The sequence below is a fragment of the Lynx canadensis genome, chromosome F2, assembly GCF_007474595.2.
Source record: "Lynx canadensis isolate LIC74 chromosome F2, mLynCan4.pri.v2, whole genome shotgun sequence".
In the NCBI taxonomy this organism is placed as follows: Eukaryota; Metazoa; Chordata; class Mammalia; order Carnivora; family Felidae; genus Lynx; species Lynx canadensis.
Window position 1 is genome coordinate 24,463,733 of NC_044320.2, and position 12,466 is coordinate 24,476,198.

Below are 12,466 nucleotides of genomic sequence, written 5' to 3' on the forward strand. Positions count from 1 at the left end.
ATAATTGGTCATCACAGGTTAATAGGGGGAATAATTCATTAATGAAATTAGCTATTCAAGCAATTTCCATATTTAAAAAAGGTTTTATATACCATTCTAAAGTACTTGTAGGGGTATCTGGGAGACTCAGTTAAGCATCCGACTTCAACTCAGGTTGTGATCTCACATTTTGTGGGTTCGAGCCCCACGTGGGGCTCTGTGCTGACAACTCAGAGCCTGGAGCCTGCTTTGGATTCTGTTTCCCTGTCTTTCTCTGCCCCTCCCCACCTTTCAAAAATAAACATTAAAATTTTTTTTTAAATAAAGTACTTGTTACTCAAACTATAGAAAACAGAACCAATGGTTAGTTAAAACATGAGGTTTAGAAAAGATACATCTTTCTTACAGAACTCCAATTAATATTTATAAATACTCTCTGCTCCAGGTACAGATCTTAATTTCTCTCCTCTTCAGTGTGGGCTGGACTTAGTGACTGACTTCTAAAGAATAGAGTATAGAAAACTAAAAAAAAAAAAAAAAAACAAAAAACAAAAAAAACAAACAAAACAAAACAAAACAAAAAGGTAACTTTATAGTAGAAAAAAACTGATTGATATAAGCTGAAAAAATGATCAATTACCATGATAGTGTATGTTGGTGTCATTTGGCTTCTGATATGGTACAATGATAAGGTCACTTCACCTCTTTTGGTGTTTCCAAAAAATACCCATCTTCTCATGAAAGTACATAAAATATATTGCTGGACATATTACAAAATACCTCACCATTTTCCAAATGGTGATTATTCTGTTTCAAACTACTGGCACGCCTGGGTGGCTCAGTTGGTTGAGCATCCAACTCGATATCAGTTCAGGTCATGATCTCATGGTTCCTGAGTTTGAACTCTGTGTGGGGCTCTGTGCTGACAGTACAGAGCCTGCTTGGGATTCTCTCCCTCTCTCTCTGCCCCTCTCCTGCTTGCACTCTTTCTCTTTCTCAAAATAAATAAATAAACAAACAAACAAACAAATAAATATTTAAATAAATACTTTTTAAAAAGTGGTCATGTATTAGTAAGTAGAAATTGATCCTTAGAAAAGAGGGAATTCAAATGTAACTTGTGTGGTTAAGGAATATTTTCCGACACTTGCTATATTTTGTAAATGTAAAGAAACAATATTCTCAGCAGAGTAGATAAAATAAGCAAAGACAGAGATTGAAAAAAAAATAAATCTAGTTAGAATGAAAATTCAGGGTCTGAAGAGGATCAGTACGATAGTACACTGGACGAAAAAGGTTAAAATTGTTGGAAAATTGAAAGCTATATTAGATAGGTTGTACTTACTGAATTTATAAACACAAGCTATATACTAAGTTAAAATTAATTTTGGTAAATACATGTCTATAGAAATATCTACTTTTCAGACCTATTTCAGTTTCAGATAAATTTGAGATGTGGAGGGTACAGGAAACCACACTAAGGACACATTACCTAATAATTCATTTAGATATGACTACAAAAATATTTAGTAAGACAAATAATCACTAAATGAGTTAAAATTAGAAAACAATGAGTACTTAAAAATTAAACTTGTAGTACAAGTCGTAAAGTTTAGTGAAAATTATCTAGCATGCCATCACTCAAAACATCTCATTAATTTTCACAATAATATTTCAATAATATATTTTTAAAATTGTTTAATGTTTTAATTTATTTTTAAGACAGTGTGAGAGAGAGAGAGAGAGAGAGAGAGAGAGAGAGCACAAGCAGGGCAGGAGCAGAGAGAGAGGGAGACACAGAATCCAAAGCAGGCTCCAGGCTCTGAGCTGTCAGCACACAGCCCGATGTGGGGCTTGAACTCATAAGCCATGAGACCATGATCTGAGTCAGTCAGACACTTAACTGACTGAGCCACCCAGGCGCCCCATTTCAATAACATTTTTAATATTTATGTAGATGAGTTATAAAGCAGGCCAACTTCGTAAGCATTCCCAATTTTTATGAAAATTTATGTAATGATCTTATAGCAGAATACAGAAAAGTAGTGAGAAAACGAAATCAATTAAACCAACTGGATACTAATGGATTAGTTATCAACAAACAAAATTATCAAATATAGGAGGCAAAAATTATGTTCATTGTTTTGTGTGCTAGACTTCAGTTTTTATTGATTAATATGTATTGAATCATTTGAAGCATAAATCTTGTGAGTGCTTACTAAATATATGCTGTTAGACTAACTTGACTAAATTGTGCAAAAATAAACTCAAAGATATGGTGTGCATACTGAGTCCTTATCCAGTACAAAATTTGTCTTTACAGTGGATATAGAAATTTTCAAGTATTTTTTCCATCTCTAGTAGAAATTTGTCCAAATATAACTAAATATATTTTCTAAAACTTAATTTATTTGTAATAATTTTTTACTTTGGTTTTAGTTTTAAAATATAGGGAAGGCAAATTTAAAAAAAAAATTAGGTTTTCCTGCAAGAGTGGTTTCAGAGCTTCTATGCACTGCAAAGACATAAAATAGGAAAAGTACAAATTAAAGATATAATGGAATTATCTAAACTTACAAATTTATAATATTAATATTAAAGATTTTCATGGACACCATTTTTATCAAATCTAAAAATATGCTAAAGTATAGTAAGATTATAAACCTGCAATTAGGAAATATTAGAATGAGTAGTATATAATTTCACAATATGTTTTCAAATGTAATCATATTTTCTAATGACTTCCTTCATATATGATGGCATAGGGCAATTTAAATGTGGAATTAGAATTTCAAATAATACAGTTTAGTATGTAGCTGGTCACAAAACTCAGCAACAAAACAATATATTAAACAACTGCTATTGTGATCTCTGTTGCCCACAGCCAACATTATCATTCAATTCAAGTATAATTACTTATACTTAATAAAGTATACTCAATAAAGCTATAATTTTACTCAATTTATATATATTGAGTATATAATTTATACTACATTGAGTATATAATTTATACTCAATAAAGCTATAATTTTAGCGTAATAGACATATCTGCTCACACATTGGCTCTGCAAATGTAAAAGTGGTGGAGGGATTGGAATGCTAAAAAAATACAAATATCAAGCTAGATGCACTATTTTAAGTGATCCAGCAGCATCAGTGATATTTTAAGTGGAAGTTATTTTGTGTCACTGAAAACCACTCATGTAGCTTAACTCATTGAATCTTTAGATAATGGAATAGATAAAATTAGTAAAAGTCTAGAATCATCAATGAATTTGGCCAATTGTATATGTTTCAAGACTGCCTAAAAAGGATAAAAACAATATACATTTGTGAAGTTATTCTTTCGTAAGATTCATTCAGAATGTTCCACATTGACATTCTGACTGTATATAAATCTCTGACCTGAAACTTTTCTCCTCAATTGTTTTATGCCATAGTTTACTGGCATGGCCATAACATGAATTTTCCCTGACTTTATTAGCTGATATTTATCATTAGTGCATTTATTTATATATTCATTTCACATATATTTATAGACTGTTACTATATGCAGGATATCATTCTGTGTACTTCAGACATAATAAAAGAACAACAAAATCATAATAAATCAATATATTTACCCCTCATACATTGTGAAGTCCTTGAGAACTAAACACATATTTTTAAATACATGTTGTCTTTTAAAATGAGTTTATTCAATTACAGGTTTTGAAAGTGCTCACCTCATCATATTTAACTAGAAGATTCTTATTTTATTATTACTTTTTTGAATCTCAAGATCCAGGTACAATGCCTAGCACAAATGTGGCTCAATAAATATTTAGTTTATTAAATTGTTCTAGATTTAATTTAATAAGGTTATAATAATTATGATGAGGGTAGGCATTAAAGAATTTAGTGTGAGAATCATTTGCAGTTTTTCTATTGAATGATTCTCAAGTTATTCTGTAGGTTTAAAACAAAAAAAAAACCAATGAAACAATTTCAGTAATAAATATTTCACAAACTAAAAATATGACAAATTATGACTTTTAGTAAAATGCCATGCTTCTCTTACTAAACAGGAAGGTAAAACTTATTCATGCACAATTTGGGCAAAGATGGTTAGTTTGTCTCTACTAACATGTAGTTAGCAAGATTAAAAAACCATGTAGTTCAAATGTATTTCTAGTTTTGCTATTTTAAGTTGCGATATTTTCAATTTTCTTACTCTTGAGCTACAATAAATTAGGGCAATAGCTCATAAATTATTATGAGAGGGTAAATCATCAAAATATATATAATTCAAGATGATATTGTTAAATTAAAAAGAAGACCAAATTTTAATGTAAAACATTTTATTTTGAGTGGTGTGCCGAGTTAATTTATAAAGCTGGTGATTTAAAACAAGCAACTAAGACAAAACAAAATAAAAGAAATGAGAATTAGAAGTGTGACAATGGATATCTGAAACATGAAATTTCTTAGACATATTAAAATACTGCCCAGTAAGCTGTCTTTTATGAATCATCAAGTAGCATCATAAAATATCAAAAATGTTAGTATTTTTCTTTTTTTCAAATGAAGCAAAGCTAATACTCCAAAAAACAAAGAGTGCATTTTCTAGAACAAAACTAAAAAAAAAGTAAAAATGATTAATTTTTTGCTAAAAGCAAAAAGGTACCCCCCAACAGAAACATCAAAGTTGTCCCACTTACAGCTCAAACATGCCTAAGTCAACTACTTTTGAGGAGTTAGTAAAATTAGATATAATGTTAATGAAAATATAATACAGAGAAAGTGGATTAAACTTTGGTAAAATTCCTCTGTCAAGTGACAATTAGACTTCATATAATATTAATGCATCTATTGTGGAAAAGCAATTTTATTATGTATGTTTGCTAGAAGATTAATTTTCATTTAGACAAAAATGGATTTAGAGAGTATAAATTAGCTTTTGCCATGAGTAGTTCATATAAAAAGCAAATGTGCTTAGATTTTTTTCTTTTCCCTAAATTCAGTGCTAGTCATAAAAGAGATTTTTTTAATTTACTTAGTGATTATTTTGTGCACCATAATTTAGATGATAAAATAATTATTCCTGGGGTGCCTGGGTGGCTGAGCTGGTTAAGTATCTGACTCTTGTTTTTGGCTCAGGTCAAGATCCCAGAGTCGTAGGACTGAGCCCTGTGTTATGCTCCACGCTGACTGAACATGGAGCCTGCTTGGGTTTCTCTCTCTCTCTCTCTCTCTCTCTCTCTCCTCTCTCTCTCTCTCTCTGTCCTGCCCTTCTCCCCTGCTCATGCTCTCTTAAAAAAAAAGTCCTTACTGAGTACAATTCAATTTCTACACATAGCAAGGATGGGTGGTCCTAAAATGCAAGTATACATTTACTGCAGTTGCAGAAAAAATAGTCTGCTGGCAACAATGTTCTTGTTATTTATTCAGTTTGAAAAAATAATAATGAAGATGAATAGTGTGGGCACTTCACAATCACTGAGTGTTTACAATGTTTTCCTAAAAAATGAGAACTGGGTAAATGAACCTGCTTTGACATTATGAAGTATAGCAGCTGTTAAGTAGAATGGTGTTCACATGAGCTGCTGAAATGAGAGATTAACGATATACATTTAAGGGGCCACTTGGTGGCTCAGTAGTTTAAGCATCCAACTCTTGATCTCAGCTCAGATCATGATCTCATGGTTCATGAGTTCAAGCCCTGCATAGGGCTCTGCATTGGCAGAGTGGAGCCTGCTTGGGATTGTGTCTCTGCCCCTCCCTTGCTGGTGAACATGCTCTCTCTTCCTCTCTCAAAATAAATAATAAATTTTAAAAATTTTGGGAAAAAAAGAAATTAACAATATACATTTAAGACGCAGATAATACCAGAATAGAGTTTTTAATGATGTTTTTATTTCTCTTCCCCCCAAGCATATGTCCAAATGACATTATTAGAATCTTGAATGAACTGAACCTCTGCCTTCATGGTCAAAATATCATGATCGATTAAGATAATCTTTGAAGGTTGCAGCAAACAGTTTCACCGATGAAAGTTTACATATTAACTAACACTTGATGTTCATTTGTTTTTATTTGTCAAATAAAGGACATAATATCATGTCATTGGACATATTTTGAGACCATGTTCATATATTACAAAAAAATGTGCAGAGATTTTTTGAGGGCTGAATGTATCCAGAGAACAATGAGAACAATCTCCAGCAAAGAAACTCTCAATCTTGCAGTAATGGAGTATGAAATGCTCACTGGGGCCTAGCATCAGTTGGGACACAGAAAGAATTCTTTACCGGGAAGACTCACCACGTTTGAGAGCCAAAACTGTAATAGATACTAGCTACGTGCTGCTTTGCCTGATAAGCTTGAATTGTGTTAACATTTTTTATCTCTGTTAAAGGGCATATAAGATATGTAGTATGTTAGAAGGTGATAAATATTATGGGAAAAAATGAAGAGATGAGAGGTGGGGAGTAGAAATATGACAGCAGCGATACTGCATAGGGTGGAAAGGTTTACCTCATTGGGAAGGAGAATTTAAGTAAATGTTTGAAGAAGATGTGGGAGAAAGTCATAGGATATCACAGAATAAGCTAGTGCTACAGTCAACACATATTGTTTAGTGACTGATTAAATATTGAATAGTGCCTCCTTCCACATTAACCAACCCTAACTTCACATTAGATGATGTTCCTCCTCATATACTGTAGATATTATGGGTTAAAGACCATGTCAGTGGAGTACTTGGGTCCAAATCCTATGTTCAAGTCAACAATTGGTGTGCAAAACGGACACATCATCTCACTACCTGAACTTGAGTTTCCTCCTAAATTTAGATAAAAGTAGCACTTAATTTACAGTTTACTGTGTGACCCAAATAAGAGAATATATAACATTCATAGTTTCACATGCCATGAAATTTAAGTATAATTATTATGTTTATTGAATATTATTGATTTTAAACATCAGTTTTGTGTTAAAATCAAATTTCTACAACATTGCAACCTACCATTTTGTCACTGCTTACCTGCCAATTTCCTCTGTCTCTCAGTGAATTGGCTTAATGATATGAACAAATGTTTTATTCAACCCACAAAACAAAGACATATGTAACCAGCTGCGGTGCTTGATGAAAGCGAATGGAATGTTGAATGGGTACGTGGAAAAAGGTAGTTATAAATATTAGTGACCAGTTGCAGAATGAACTCTAATTGCTATGAGAATTTCTTTTTTGTTTTCATGAACACATATTCATATTTTATAGATAAATTTACAAAATGAATCTTTTGTTTATTTCCCTCTCTTATCTCCTTACCATCTTAACATAAGTTGTACTACTAATAATTAACTTTACGGCACATTATTTAAGTTAGAGGATACGAAGGATTGCCTACAACCACCCAAAACACGGAATGCTTTCTGCCTTAGAGCCTGTGGCAGGAACCAACCCTGCTGACATCTTGATTCTAGCAAGAAGTGCATATACATTTCTGCTGTTTGAAGCCACTTAGTGTGTGGCACTTTTTAGTGGAAGCCCTAGGAAACTAACACAAATAGGAATAGTTTGCCTGAGGATACTGCCCTTTATAAGCAACTCAAAAATGAACCTGAAAAATGTCAAAGTTGCCACAATTTCACATTACTGATGCCAGTCAAACCTTAGCTTTTGTTCATTACAAGATATTTTAGTTGATTCACACAGAATCATATCATCAGGCCCTTGTACCCATGATTATTTATCAAGTTTATTTGTGTAACGTCTTTGCATCCCTTATTATTTTGAAAATTCCTCACTTTGCAAATGGAGATTTTGACACCCTATTTTGACATATGTATAAAGAAGTAAATGAGTGACTCTTTTAAAAGCAAAACCAAATCAAATGAACAAAACAGGAAAAGCAGACTTAACTGTAGCTGTGATTTCAAATGTTAGAATGTATTCAAATCAACCACTAGGGTGTGTTAAAACCAGATTGCTTGTCCCCAGTCTCAGTGTTTGACTCAGTAGAACTGGCCTAGAAGCCAAGAATTTAGTTCAATCAAGTTCTTAGGTGATGCTGATTCTGTTAAAGGTCTATAGTTTTGTGGGGAAATAGGTTCTACTTACATCATTGGTTGGGAAAAAAGCTTAGGGCGGAAAGCTGCCACCACAGGGTGAAAGCACCCGAGGTTAGCTAGCGAGATATTGTACCATTACAATTATCACGAGTAACTTAAATCACCTGCAGGAAATTACTTTCCATCTGGTGCCAATATACTATCCTACTTTGATCACAAACTCCACTTGCCCCCAAGACCATTTGCTTACACACACAAGTTAATGATTACTGTCTGATTGTTTTCTCCATGTTCACATGTGTAAGATCTTGTTTTCTTCACGTTCACCACGTGGGTAATATCTTGTGAGCTCAATAAATATGGAGACGAAACCCCTGTTTGGGTCTCTTGTCTCCTCCCAGACGTTAGCCTCTCTCATATTCAATCTGCATCCACTCTCTTGGTGGACAAGAGAGAAGTCCTGACTCATAGTCTGCAACACGGTTCGAAAGCCATTAGCCTAAAAAACACACTTTGCTATTAACATCACATGCATGGTGCAATAACATAGACAAATAATTTGCTCACATTTTAAAAGCTTTATTTTTAATATTCTAATATTTATGACTAAAAAATAATAACATAACCTGAGTTTTATATTATTTTAAACTTGTCCCTCCTCTCAGAGTCTTGGTAAGATTTTTGGTTTATTATTCCATGGTAAGAGAATGATTATTGTTTCAACTTCAGTATCTCTGCCTCTATACCACCATTATCCCAACAAGACACCTGCAGTAACTTTATAAAGGTCTCTGTGCTTCTAGTTTCCTCCACTCCCAGTGACCTTTCTAAAATTAGAATTTACGTGAAACTTTGTTCATATAAGCCTTTGCATTAACATTTCAATGACTTTTCCAACGAACTTGAACTCAAAATCCAGACAACTTAACATAGCTGGCAAAACCCTATTTCACCTGTCCCTTTACCTTTTCTTGTGACTTTATGTTTTCCCTTTATTTTCCACTACCAGAAATGCATTCTGTAACCATTCTGAACTATCATTTTTTTATCAGACAAAATAGACTTTATTTTTATTTTTTTTTTGGTGGAACTCCTACTTTATTACTAATAGCCTTAAGAATCAATAAGCTATCATTTTTTACTCCTACCATGCTATCCCTTGCCTTTCAGGTCTTGGTATATACAGTTCTCTCTGGTTCTCCATAATTCTAGGTTTCAGTTTAACTACAAAATTTCTAAGAAATCATTCCTGACAAAAACTTTCTTTTCATCTGCAATTCAGATAAGCAAGTATATGATTGTATCTCGCAGTATGTCGCTTTAGCACATTTTATGATATGCTTTGTTGAGTGTTGATGTTTCTTTGGTCCTACTAGGTAGAGTGAAAGCAGGATGATGGCAAAATTTAAATCCATGCTTTCCACCACGTTGTCCTTAATGCCTCACATAATGCACTGCACAGACCAGTGTCCTAAAATATATTTGTTAAATCAGTGTAGTAATTAATTATTTTATAAATGACGTTGGAACTCGCCTGGTTGGTACTCATATTAAAAGTTTCAGAAACAATTTATTTCATAATACTAATGAAAGTTGAAATGCATGCTTTAAGGACCACATGACTTTGAGTAATATTTTAAAAATAGTACTGAAACAAAAATGGAGAGAAACATAAACTATATTCACCTTTAAAAATAGTTTTCAGAAAACTGAAATCCAAATACATGTATCAACAGTGTACTCTTATAATATTTAAACAACATTTAATTTGATGAGCAAAAGAAGACCATGTCAACATAAACATTATGAATCTTTTTTTATTTTTTTAATTTTTTTAACGTTTATTTATTTATTTATTTATTTTTCAACGTTTATTTATTTTTTTTTGGGACAGAGAGCGACAGAGCATGAACGGGGGAGGGGCAGAGAGAGAGGGAGACACAGAATCGGAAACAGGCTCCAGGCTCCGAGCCATCAGCCCAGAGCCCTACGCGGGGCTCGAACTCACGGACCGCGAGATCGTGACCTGGCTGAAGTCGGACGCTTAACCGACTGCGCCACCCAGGCGCCCAACGTTTGTTTATTTTTGAGACAGAGAGAGACAGAGCATGAATGGGGGAACGATCAGAGAGAGGGAGACACAGAATCTGAAACAGGCTCCAGGCTCTGAGCTGTCAGCACAGAGCCCGACGCGGGGCTCAAACTCACTGACCGTGAGATCATGACCTGAGCCGAAGTTAGCCGCTTAACCGACTGAGCCACCCAGGTGCCCCATATGGATCTTGATATTGTCTATAATCAGATTGTAGCATCTGCTAATAAGTAATTACATCTAAAAATACTATAGAATATTAACCTGACAGATAAGGCACTATCAAATGCATCAAGTAGCCTTTTCTTTCTTTTTTTTTAATGTTTATTTTTTTATTTTTAGAGAGAGAGGGCAGGAGTGGGATAGGGACAGAGAGAAGGGAGAGGAAAGAATCCCAAGTGGGCTCCACACTGAGTAGGAGCTGATGTAAGGCTCAATCTCACAAACCTTGAGATCATGACCTGAGCCAAAATCGAGAGTTGGACGCCTAACCAGCTGAGCCACCCAGGCACCCCTAGTCTGTCCTTTCAAAGATAAACCCAAATTAGAACATCTAGAATGACATCAAAGAATTTCCCAAGGCTATGTGTGGTGTGTATCTGCCCACATGTAGGATGGGTATGTGGTGTGCAGATAAAGGTTAGGTGACGAATGTGATGTGAATATGCCTAGGTGACTATTTTACAATGTAAATGTATACCAAATCATCAAGTCGTACAACATAAATATATACACATTTAAGTTGTCAACTATATCCCAGTAAAGTTAGAAGAAAACAGCCATGTCATATATTATGGCCAAAACCATATGTCAATAACCTGGCAAGTGATGGTACTTACGAGGTAGACAATGGAACTGAACTTTTGACAGTTCTCCTCATATGCCACTATAACCTAGGTGCCTGCTGTCACAATTGATTCCACTCGCTCAGTTCCAATAAAGCAACAGCCTCTTTGTTGTTTATTCCACACTGATCTTTTTAATAGTTTGAACTGATCTTAACAGTGCTTTATCAGAAAAAATTTGTGCTGAAATTGATGAAACTACACTGATTAATGACTCCTTTAAATTAACGTACTTCATTTAAAAATAAAAATTTTAGTTTAGTAGTATACTTGTTTTATGTCCATTCATCCTATGTCCCCTCCTCAATCTTTCTCTTTCTCTCTTGTTCCCTCTTCCTCTCCTTCTACCTCTTTCTCTCCTCTCTCTTTTTCTTTTCTCTCTTTCTTTTCTATTTCCTTTCATCATTTCTTTCTTATCAAAATTTAGTCATTTGAGAAATATATCAATCATAATATTAACACACTTGATTAAAATCCATTCTATTTTTCTCATATCTATAAGTTCATTTTAGAAATATCTATGTAAACATAAACTCTTAGGAAAGCACAAAATATTGCATAGCGTCTATAGTGTAATGATTAGTTAAAACAATTTTATATGCAGATAACTAATTTCATAGTTTTCAAAATATCAAATTCTTTCAATGATCAAATAAAATCAGACACAATCCATACCTAAGTTCTACAGATACTAAGATGTCTACCAGAAGTTTATTGTAAGAATTAAAATATTTATATAATCATTTATTGTTTAGTGCCTGCTATTATTCAATCAACTAATGAATTTCACAGCTTTTTAGTGGCTGCTCAGTATATGCTTGGCTACATTGTGACCACAGAATATGGTAGCGTTACGTTCCAGTAGTGAGAAGTAAACAATAGAAATCAATCAAACAAAAATGAATTCTCATAGGTATAACTTCTATGCGGGGTCTATTTTAGGTCAGGTGGTTAGGATGGCTTCTCTAAAAAAAGGAATACTGGATTTTAGATCTGAATTATGAAGAGAAACAGTTATGTGAAATCCTTTGGGAAGAATGTTTCAGGCATGGGTCAAAGTAATGGCAATTGATGAAACAAGCTTCAAGGAATGGAAAAAGAAAGGCTAAGGAGGCTAAAACCTGATGAAAGAGAGAGAAATAGATGAAGTAAGATACATGGTATATATCAGGGTATGAAGGGAATTTCTCTCCCATAAAGAATCTGCATGTCATTATAATTGCATAGAGAAACTACTGGAGTGTTTTAGGTAGAGAAATGATATGAAATGGCTTCAGATTATTTTTCTTTTAACTTCCCTCTGGCTGCTATAAATTGAGAATAGAGTATGATAGCGAGAAAGAGAGGTAAATTGGAAGCTTGGATACTCTGTGGAATTGTGTTGCAATCATCCAGAAGAGATATGATATTGCATTGCAGGTAAACATAGCAAGTTAGTTCCTTTCTTTCATTATGTAAAGATTAGGATAATACTCATGATAAAGCATGGTGTGTT